Genomic DNA, 10,353 nt, shown 5'->3' on the forward strand with positions numbered 1-10,353 from the left:
ATGGAATGCTTCTTTTGTAAGGATGAAACCACTGTAACCAAATGATAGATGTTTCTTTTTTCAGTCAAACAGCTGAAGAAGAAATAATAAAATTATATTATCATCATTTTTCAATACCCATTGGAAAAGTGGATCTATTCTTTGAGCAATAAGAACTGCTAAAACTATAAAAAGAAAGAATTATAATACATGCCTCCTGTTGCATAAATTACCACCTGTAAATTAGACAAGCAAACAAAACTGATCTTTAATTGTGATTGAGTCCCTTAATTTAATTATAAATTTATAAAGAGTTATATTAACCTATACCATGTAGATATATATGAAGGGAACTCTACAGAAAAAAAAAAATGCAGTGGCTTTTCAATGAGCTAATTGCAAAGAAACCTAGGCATAATTTATTTAGCCAATTAAAAGATATTTTCACATCCATGAAGTACTGCTAATAATAAAGTTGAAAATCATTTTCTGTGGGTCTACTTTTCAAGAAATACCAAATATCGAAATGATCACAATCCTTGATACAATCATAATGTTTGTTAGTTTTTTAATTGACAAAGATGTGAAGAAATTGGAATCCTTATACACTGTTGGCGAGAAAGTAGAATAATGCATTCAATATGAAAAACAGCAAGAAAGTGCTGCAAAAAATTAGATATAACTATCATATGCTCCAGGAATCTCACTTCTGGGTATTTGCCAACAGAAAGTGAAGTAAGAGTCTTTTTTTTTTTTTGAAGAACGAGAGAAAGAAAGAAAAAGAATAAAAAAAAAAAAAGAAAGAAAGAAAAAGAATAAAGGAAAGGAAGAAAGAGGAACAGGAAGAGGGAGAGAGAACAGGGGTGTTGCTTTATTGCCCGGGCTAGAATGCAGTCTAAAACTGGGTATGCCTGTAATTGTAGACATAAAAAATAAATAAATAAATAAATAAATAAATGAGGAAAGAAAATAATTAACAAGCAGCCAACCAATATTTCATTTAAACCTGTAAATACGTGTGATGTAGTACTGATAAGAGTGTATATTTTGTGTATTTAAAGTGGAGAGTTCTATAAATGTTAATTAAGTCTACTTGTTCCGGATCTGAGTTCAAGTCCTGGATATCGATGTTAACATTCTGCCTCATTGATCTATCTAATATTGATGTTGAAGTCTCCCGCTATTATTGTGTGGGGGTCCAAGTCTCTCTGTAAGTCTTATATATCTGGGTATTTCTGTATTGGGTGCATATATGTTTAGGATCTTTAGCTCTTCTTGTTACATTGATCCCTTTATCTTTATGTAATATCCTTCTTTGCTTCTTTTGATCTTTGTTCCTTTGAAATCTGTTTTATCAGCAAAAATTGCAACTCCTGCTTTCTATTTATTTATTTTAGCTCTCCATTTGGTTGGTAAATTTTTCACCATCCCTTTGTTTTGAGTCTTTATGTATCCTTGCATGTGAGATGGATCTGGATGTAGCATACCAATGGGTCTTGGCTTTTTTTGCCTGTCTGTGTCTTTGGATTGGGGGATTTAGTCGATTTAAATTTAAAATTAATAACAATATATGTGTGTTTAATACTGTCATTTAATGTTAGCTCGCTGTTTTGCCCATTAGTTGATGCAATTTCTTAATTATGTTGATGTTCTTTATTTTTTGGTATTTTTTAGAAAGGCTGATACTAGTTGTTCCTTTCTATTTGTAGTGGTTCTTTCAGAAGCTCTTGTAAAGCAGGCCTGGTGGTGATGAAATCTCTGAGTGCTTGCTTGTTCACAAAAGATTTTATTTTTCCTTCGCTTATGAAGCTTAGTTTGGCTGGATGTAAAATTCTGGGTTGAAAGTTTTTTTCTTTAAGGATGTTGAATATTGGCCCCCACTCTCTTCTGGCTTGTAGGGTTTCTACTGAGAGATCTGCTGTGAGTCTGATGGGCTTCCCTTTATGGGTAACCTGACCTTTCTCTCTGGCTGCCCTCAGTATTTTCTCTTTCATTTCAACCCTGGTGAATCTGGCGATTATGTGCCTTGAGGTTGGTGTTCTTGAGGAATATTTTTGTGGTGTTCTCTGTATTTCCTGGAGTTGAATATTGTCCTCCCTTGCTAGGTTGGGAAAGTTTTCCTGAATAATATCCTGAAGCGTATTTTCCAGCTTGAATTGATTCTCTTCGTCACATTCAGGTACACCTATCAAACGTAGATTAGGTCTTTTCACATAGTCCCATATTTCTTGGAGACTTTGCTCGTTCTTTTTTATCCTTTTTTCTCTAATCTTGTCTTTTTGTTTTATTTCATGAAGTTGGTCTTCGACCTCTGATATCTTTTCTTCTACTTGATCAATTCGGCTATTAAAATGTGCATAGTTCGCGAAGTTCTCGTGTTGTATTTTTTAGCTCCATTAATTCACTTATATTCCTCTCTAAATTGTGTGTTATTGTTAACATTTCTTCAAACCTTTTTTCAAAGTTCTTGGTTTCTTTGCATTGGGTTAGAACAAGTTCTTTTAATTCCCAGAAGTTTCTTATCATCCACTTTTTAAAGCCAACTTCTGCTAATGGAACACAGTCTTTCTCCATCAGGCCTTGTTCTGTTTCTGATGAGGAACTGTGATCCCCTGTAGAGGGAGAGGCATTCTGATTTTGGGTATTCTCAGTCTTTTTAGGCTGGTTTCTTCCCTTCATTATAAATTTATCCATCTGTGGTCTTTATAATTACCGTCTTTATAGTTGGGTTTCTGAATGGACGTCCAACTTGTTGATTCCCGGTGCTAAAATCTGAGCAACCCACTGCTCCGGCCAAAACAGTGGCTTTAAGATTGATGCTTTTCTGACTCTGCACCAAGAACCGCCACACCAAGGCAGCGGCAAAACTGCCTCACTGGCCTCAAGAGTCACGCTGGCGACACATGGGGCTCCTCCGCTAGGAATCTCCTGGTGTGTGAGCAACAAAAATTGATCTGAAAGTGTGGCGTCCTCTCGTTCTCTGCTCTTTCAGTGGGAGCTGCAATCCCGAGCTGCTAGTGATCAGCCATCTTGGATCCCTCTCCCGAAGTAAGAGTCTTAAAAATATTTTAGCATTCCCATACTCACTGTAGAATTATTCACAGCCAAAATTTGAAACAACTCACATGTCCATTGATAGATTAATATATTGTTAAAAATGATATATACATATAATGAAAGATAATTCAGCCTTAAAAAAAAAAAAAGGAAACCCTGCCATATGTGACAACAGGGATGAACTTTAAGGACGCTGCACTAAGTGAAATAAGCCAGTCAGAGGAGGTCAACTACTGCATCATTCAATTTGTTGCAGGCATACAAAATAGTCAAACTCATAGAAGCAGAAAAAAAAAATTGAGGTTGCAAGAGGCTGGAGAAAGGAAAACAAGAAATTGTTGCTCAATGGCTACAGTATTTCTGTTATACAGCATTAATGATTTCTATAGATCCATTGCATGACACAGCACCTACAATTAACAATACCATATTGGCCCTTTTAGAGGATATATCTCATTTAACTGTTCTTTCTACACACACATGCACACACACATATACATACACATGGCAAATGAAAAAATACAGACACAGACACAAAAGAATAAGGGAAGGACTGCGCATGGTGGCTCACATCTGTAATCCCAGAACTTTAGGAGACCCAGGCAGGAATATCACTTGAGGCCAGGAGTTTGAGACCACCCTGGCCAACATGGCAAAACCCCATCTCTACTAAAAACACAAAAAAATTTGCTGGGCCTGGTGGCACGTGCCTGTAGGCCCAGCTACTCGGTGGCTGAGGCAGGAGAATCTCTAGAACTTATGAGGTGGAGGTTGAAGTGAGCTGAGATCATTCCAAAGCACAACTGCCTGGCCAACAGAGCAAGATTTCATGTAAAAAAAAAAATTAAAAATTAGCTATATTAAGTATCTTAATTGAGGTGGCGGTACCATGGGTGTATGCAAAGTCTAAACTCATTAAACAGTATATATTAAATATGTGCTATTTTTACATATAACTTATAACTCAATAAGGCTAAAAAAGAAATCTACAAAAAACAATTTTTTAAATTTCTAACCATAAATTATGAATTATAGACTCTAATATATATATAGTATATTATGTATTTATAGAGCATAATGAGAAACAATATAGGTACATTGAACTTAAAAATGTATCGCATGCTTTAAATTAAATTACTTATTCAGTAGCATCTTAAGCACATTGAAAAAATGAGTAATATCATTTTCAATGAAAAACTTCAAAACATGCTGTATGTGAGGTAGGATTTTCATTTTGAAAGTTTGCATGTGCCTAGAAGCATGTGTAATAAAAATCAAATATTTAAGAGATTAAATCACAATGCACACCCTTGTTGACAGTGAATGAAACACAGTGAGAGATTTTGGGAGATTTCTTCCTTGCCATTTCTCTGTATTCTAAACTCCTTACTGTGGAACTTTCTACATACATAGTTTTGACTTCACATCTCTCTTTTGTTCCCCTTTTTTCCTCTCTTTAGCACTTGTCATTATGTTACTGATGTTTAATTTGCCTATTTTTCTTGCTTACAGTGTCATTAAAAGTTCTATGAGGGAAATAACTTTTTTCTATTTGGGTCATTGATGAATCTCTAAGACTTAAAATAGTGTGTGTAACACAGTAAAATCATAACAAATGTTTATTAAACTGATAGATACATGATTCAGTCTACATTATTTTATAATTCAAAGAATATCATTTTTAAATGTTTATATAAATCTCAGAGTAATGGAAAATTTATAGACATTACAAATATCCTTAAACTTATGTCAAAAATAACTTTGATGATCATAGAAATGACCATGTTTTGCTCTTCTTTCAATTTTTATAGACCTTGACATCTTTTATATTCCAACATTAGTAATACTACTTTTAAAATGTTAAATTGAGGTCTGTACTCATGCATTGGCCTTTCATAACCCAGTTTTATTTTTTAAATAGACTCCAGTCTAGCCAGCTGGTTTTCAAATATTAGCCTCATATGAAAAAATTACTATTGACATGCACCTTGTATTTATTTTCAACTGGAGCTGAATTGTATCAAAGAAAATCTCATGTTTCCTGTTTATGGCAGGAATGTAGCAGACTAAATACCACTTGTCTAAAATGTTCCCTGGTTGTGTTGTCCCACTAAATACATTTACATTGAAATCACAACACTTTTTAACAGAGAAAATGAGAACGAAGCATTTTCTATTATTTGACAAGGACATGACATTATGTGTTCAATGTAAGTTTGTGAACTGCATATTCTAAAATGGGTTTATTTTATAATGATTAAGTTTTCCTTTCAAATATATCTTTGCTGCTTGAATTAAGTAACTGCTAATGTAGGAAATCACAGTTATTTCAATAGAGAAAACTCAGCTATTGTGCAAGTACACAGAAGCACACTCCATTAACCTTTCTGTCCTTGAAATCAGACTGATGTATTGTGCAACTTCAATTAGCTTGTCAAATAAATGCACTGCCATTACAATTCTTTTCTTTGGTTCAGTTTTAGGAAACAAGGTATGCCAAAAACAGAATAAGCATGAAAATTTTCTTCTCTAGGAAAAATATCAGGCAATGCATATTGAAGCACTATTTAAAACAGGACATTTCTTTATCAAATGTAATATGAATGATAATAGACATGGTCCCTGATTTGACATTTCATTCAGTTTTTCTTTTAATAACGAAGATCATGAAGCCCATTTAAAATGGAATGAGGATGGTATTTTCAAGATGTTGGCTATATACAAAGCAAAAACATGACTAGATTTTTGTTTCTTGTAGCTAAATAACTTAAATTGCTGACCATGCACATATGGAATAACAAAAATGTAAAAAATGGAATCATATATATATATATATATATATAATTATATAGCTATAGCTATAGAAGTCATATATCCAAAGACGTATCCATAGACATATTCATATCTATCTATCTATATTTATATAGATAGATAGATAGATAGATACATATAAATTATTCAAATGGTGGAGACATTTAATTGGCCATCATTAAAAACATTACCCTATTGTCTGGATATAAATGTACTTCTCTTCATTGTCAATTTACATAAAATACAAATAATAGCAAAAATCTTCACCTTCTTTTATTACAGTCTTGAAACGTTTGTAACTACTGTTTACTTTCAACAATATATTTGACAAAAATAGAAGTACTCCTCAGGAAAAATAATCACAATTATTTTAACAAATATACCTCAAAATATATTTTTACAACAAATCAAATATAATCTTGCTTAATTTTTTATTGCAATACACATATATTATGGTAAACAAAACAAATTTACCAATTAAAAATGTGTGTGAATGAGCACGAATATTTAGAATATAATCAAAACTTGAATATTATAAGGAATATACAAGGTCAGGTTTGAAAACAGTCATCAACTCTATTTTTTTTCTTTCAGCATAAATGCACAGTTTTAAATTCAAAGAATTGTCTCTTTAATGGAATGAAGCCATTTATTTTCTAATGTGTATTAATATGTCAATAATTAAAGTTAGTTTTCCATCTTTATTTTTCCCAGCATCACAGTCTACCTCATCTCTGTAGATATGATACAATATTTATGTATAGTTTTCAACTTTTGGTCTTATCTGATACTAATTTTCTTCCTATTTTGGATGACAAACAAATATCATTGATGAAATTGAATTCAATCTGTAATACATTTTAGGAAAAGTATTTTGGTTATAGCAACATGGAGAATTTTTATAAGTATATGTTAATTTATCTGTGATAAGGTTACAGTATATCTATATTTTGATGTTTTAATATATATTCACAATTTACTCACACTTACTTGGTTTATAAACATGAAGTAAATAAATTGAAAGGGATCCTTGTGTGATTAGATACCTACTTGTCAAAAGATGTATCTATTGTGTTCTATTTTACTATAGAAATAATACATTTAACAAAGATTTCTAAATGATCTTCAGAAGATCTGGGGACTGAGAGCAATTTTAAAAAGAAACACACTTTCTTTGATTTCATTTCTGCAAGTATTTTGAATTGAAAAAGCAAATAATATGTTAATCAAACTGATTCATGACTGCACAAGTGGTGTACTAGCCTGACACTAGTAGTGTCTTAGGCAGTGATTCATAAGATACTGTTTTATTAGGGAACACAGTCTCTGAGTGAGTAGTAAGAGATGAGGGGAATGGAGTGAGAAAATTGGGTCATCGTTTGTCTAAAATCCTGACCCTTACTTCTGATTACATGAAACCTCTAAACCAACAGTTCCAAAACTTTTTTGGCTCCAGAGACTGGTTTATTGGAAGATGCTTTGTTCCACAGTGGGGTGGGAAGATGGTTTCAGGATGACACTGTTCTATCTCAACATGGGGCATTAGATTCTCATAAAAAGTGCACAGCCTAGGTCCCTCGCATGCACCGTTCAGAATAGGGTTTGGACTCTTATGAGAATATAGTGCTGCTGTGATCTGACTGCAAACGGAGCTCAGATGGTAATACTGGCTCACCCACCACTCACCTCCTGCTGTGTGGCCCAGCTCCTTACTGGCTACAGGCAGTAACGTTCCATCACGCAGGGGTTCAGGACCCCCGACCTGAATGATCCAAGAAACCAACTAAGCTGCATGTCTAAATTGCCCATGGATGAGAAGATGAGTAGTGAGCAAAGACTTTATATTTTAGCATTCATTAGCCAAAGTTTTTTTTTTTTTTTTTTTTTTTTTGAGTCTGTGGCCTTTATTCATGCCCCCATGACCAAATGCAGTCAGAGACAAGGCCCTTCCGAAAACAACTCCAGGGATCTGGGACTCTTGGGTCCCCTACCTCAGACACTTTCCTGTTGAGCCAGAAGTGTATAAAGTGCTGGTGTGTGACCATCCTCTGGGGAAGATTAAAGGGGCAGAAGCTCCAGGGGCCCTGAGGAAGGGCAGGGCAAGGCCTGGCTCCCAGAGCACTGGGAGGGAGGGCCCGTGCCACCATCTTGGGGCTGGGAAACTTCAATGCAGTCCTGGGCAGGAGGAAACTGAGAAGGGAGCCATCAGCATGGAGCCTTCAGGAGGCGGGGTTGTAGGGTGATAATTCCTGTGCCCCTGTGAAGGGAGGGGCATGCAGGAGAGGCCTTGGGGGTCTCAGAGAATGGGACACCCCTCCGGCCCTTGTCCTGGCAGACCTGGAGGCCAGCCCCAGTGGCCATCCCAAACACCTCCCGCACTCCCTCCTTGGTCTTGGCTGAGCACTCGAGAGGTAGCCAAAGGCACTGATCCGGTTCGTCATGTCTCCGCCTTCCTCAGACCCTTCGAACGGGCTCCTGCTTCGTCTTGGCCAGCTCTCTCCTGCTGTGCTCATCTTGCCTCAGGTCCTTCTTATTCCCCACTAGGATGATGGGCACGTTGGGCAGAAGTGCTTCACCTCTGGGGTCCACTTCTCAGGAATGTTTTCCAGGCTGTCGGGGCTGTCGATGGAGAAGCACATGAGGATGACATCAGTGTCAGGGTGGGAGAGGGGCCACAGTCGATCACAGGCTTCCTGCTGTGTCCCACAGAGCCAGCTCCACCTGTTTGCCGTCCTTTTCAATGACCGCAATATCGTTCTCAAAGACAGTAGGGACGCAGACCTCTGGAAACTGATCCTCGCTGAAGACAATGAAGAGGCAGGTCTTCCCGCAGGCACCACCCCCAACAATCACCAGCTTCTTTCGGTTTGCATCCCAGGCTGCAGGACTTCTTTTTTTTTTTTAATTGTATGTTCTCACTCATAAGTGGAAGCTCAGCTCTAAAGACGCAAAGGCATAAGAATGACACAGTGGGCTTTGGGGACACATGGGGAAAGAGTGGGAAGGGAGTAAGTGATAGCAGACTACAAATTGGGTTCAGTGTATACAACTCAGGTGATGGTGCACCAATATCTCACAAATCACCACTAAATAACTTACCCATGTAACAAAATAGCACCCGTTCCCCTAAAATCTATAGAAATAAAATCTTTTAAAGTCTTATACTGAAAGCCAAATATTATTTAGAAAATATAGCAAAGTGAACACATCAAACTTTCCTGCACATTATATTGATGAATGAAAGCTGTTACTAATCTCTTGAGGGTGAATACTTAAAACCACCAGAAAGGAGACTGTCCCTTTTCTTCAGTTCTCTGCTTTGAAGGAACTAGAATCTTTGCTACAGCTGCCAAATAAAATGTAGACAAGTCATCGTGTTTGAAAAATAAACAAGGTTTGTATCTTCTAGGATCTTCTGGGGAAACCAGATCTTTACCTTGGAGTTGGCCTAAATGGAACTAATAGCAGCAACCCTCTATAAGATGGACCCTAGAGAAACATAACTCACATTGGTTTAGAAGCCTCTGCCTGGTCAGTCTGTAGTTTCTCCCCTCCTGCCACCTCCATTGTGCAATGTACGATGAGATTCAGAGCCAAGGATTTGAGGCCTTAGGCTTCTGTGATTACCACCTCCAACGAGAAAGGCAGCACAACGTCTTACTTGGAGAGCTGGTTCTCACTCTCCTCCCCCATGTCGATGATGGAAGCCTTGTGGCTGCCTTTGAGTTTCTGGAGCTTGAACTCCCTGCCTTTGGATACCAACATGCTCTCCAAGTTGACCATGAGCAGATTGACAGATGGCTTCAGTTCCTCAATGTACATGTTTTCCATTTCTTTGGATATAAACTTGGGAAATTTGCGTTCCCTGGCTATTTGGTCTGCCATTTGGAGAGGTTCCATTCAGCTCTCATCTGATCTGGGCTGCTTGCTTATCTGGATTGTCCAGCTGGCAGGCATTGTACAGGAGCTGATATTTGAACTTCTTGATCCCAAGAATGTTCTGGAACATGTCATAGAGTTGCTCCTTGCTCAGAATCAGCTCAGAGGCTGCGCTGGCCATTATCCTGGCCTGCTGCTTCCGAGGGTCCTCTTCCCCATGTTAGATGGCAACAAACTTAGTCATCCAGGAGCTCAGCTCAGTCTCCTTGCTAAGGCCATCAATCTTGGGCAGGCTGTGCACCCTCTTCTCAATGTGCTTCTTGAAGACCTCCCTGGAGTCATTGACGGAACAGCCTCCACTCTGCACCATGCATGCCACATAGTCACTCTTCAGGAACAACTCATAGTAACTCTGCACAGCGTTCATGAAGGCTTCGTCAGTCTCCATATTCCAAAGTTGGATCTGAAGGCACTGAGCAGGATTCTATTTTGGTAATGAATGGTAAACATTTCGAGAAAAGGAAAAACTACTAGGGACATACAAGTCTGCAGCATAGAGAAACTATGAGGTTTTGCTCCCATGAAGCAAAGTAAAGCCAATGTTCTGTGACAGCCAGGGCAAGAGGC

General features: G+C 37.3%; 1 pseudogene; it reads right to left on the minus strand.

Annotated features, from left to right (window-relative positions):
• Window positions 1-8,052: 8,052 nt before the first annotated feature.
• Window positions 8,053-9,540, minus strand: LOC116550633 (annotated as a pseudogene).
• Window positions 9,541-10,353: the final 813 nt, after the last annotated feature.

Source organism: Sapajus apella, unplaced genomic scaffold (assembly GCF_009761245.1).
Source record: "Sapajus apella isolate SASKATOON/1434 unplaced genomic scaffold, GSC_monkey_1.0 scaffold8, whole genome shotgun sequence".
Taxonomy (NCBI): Eukaryota; Metazoa; Chordata; class Mammalia; order Primates; family Cebidae; genus Sapajus; species Sapajus apella.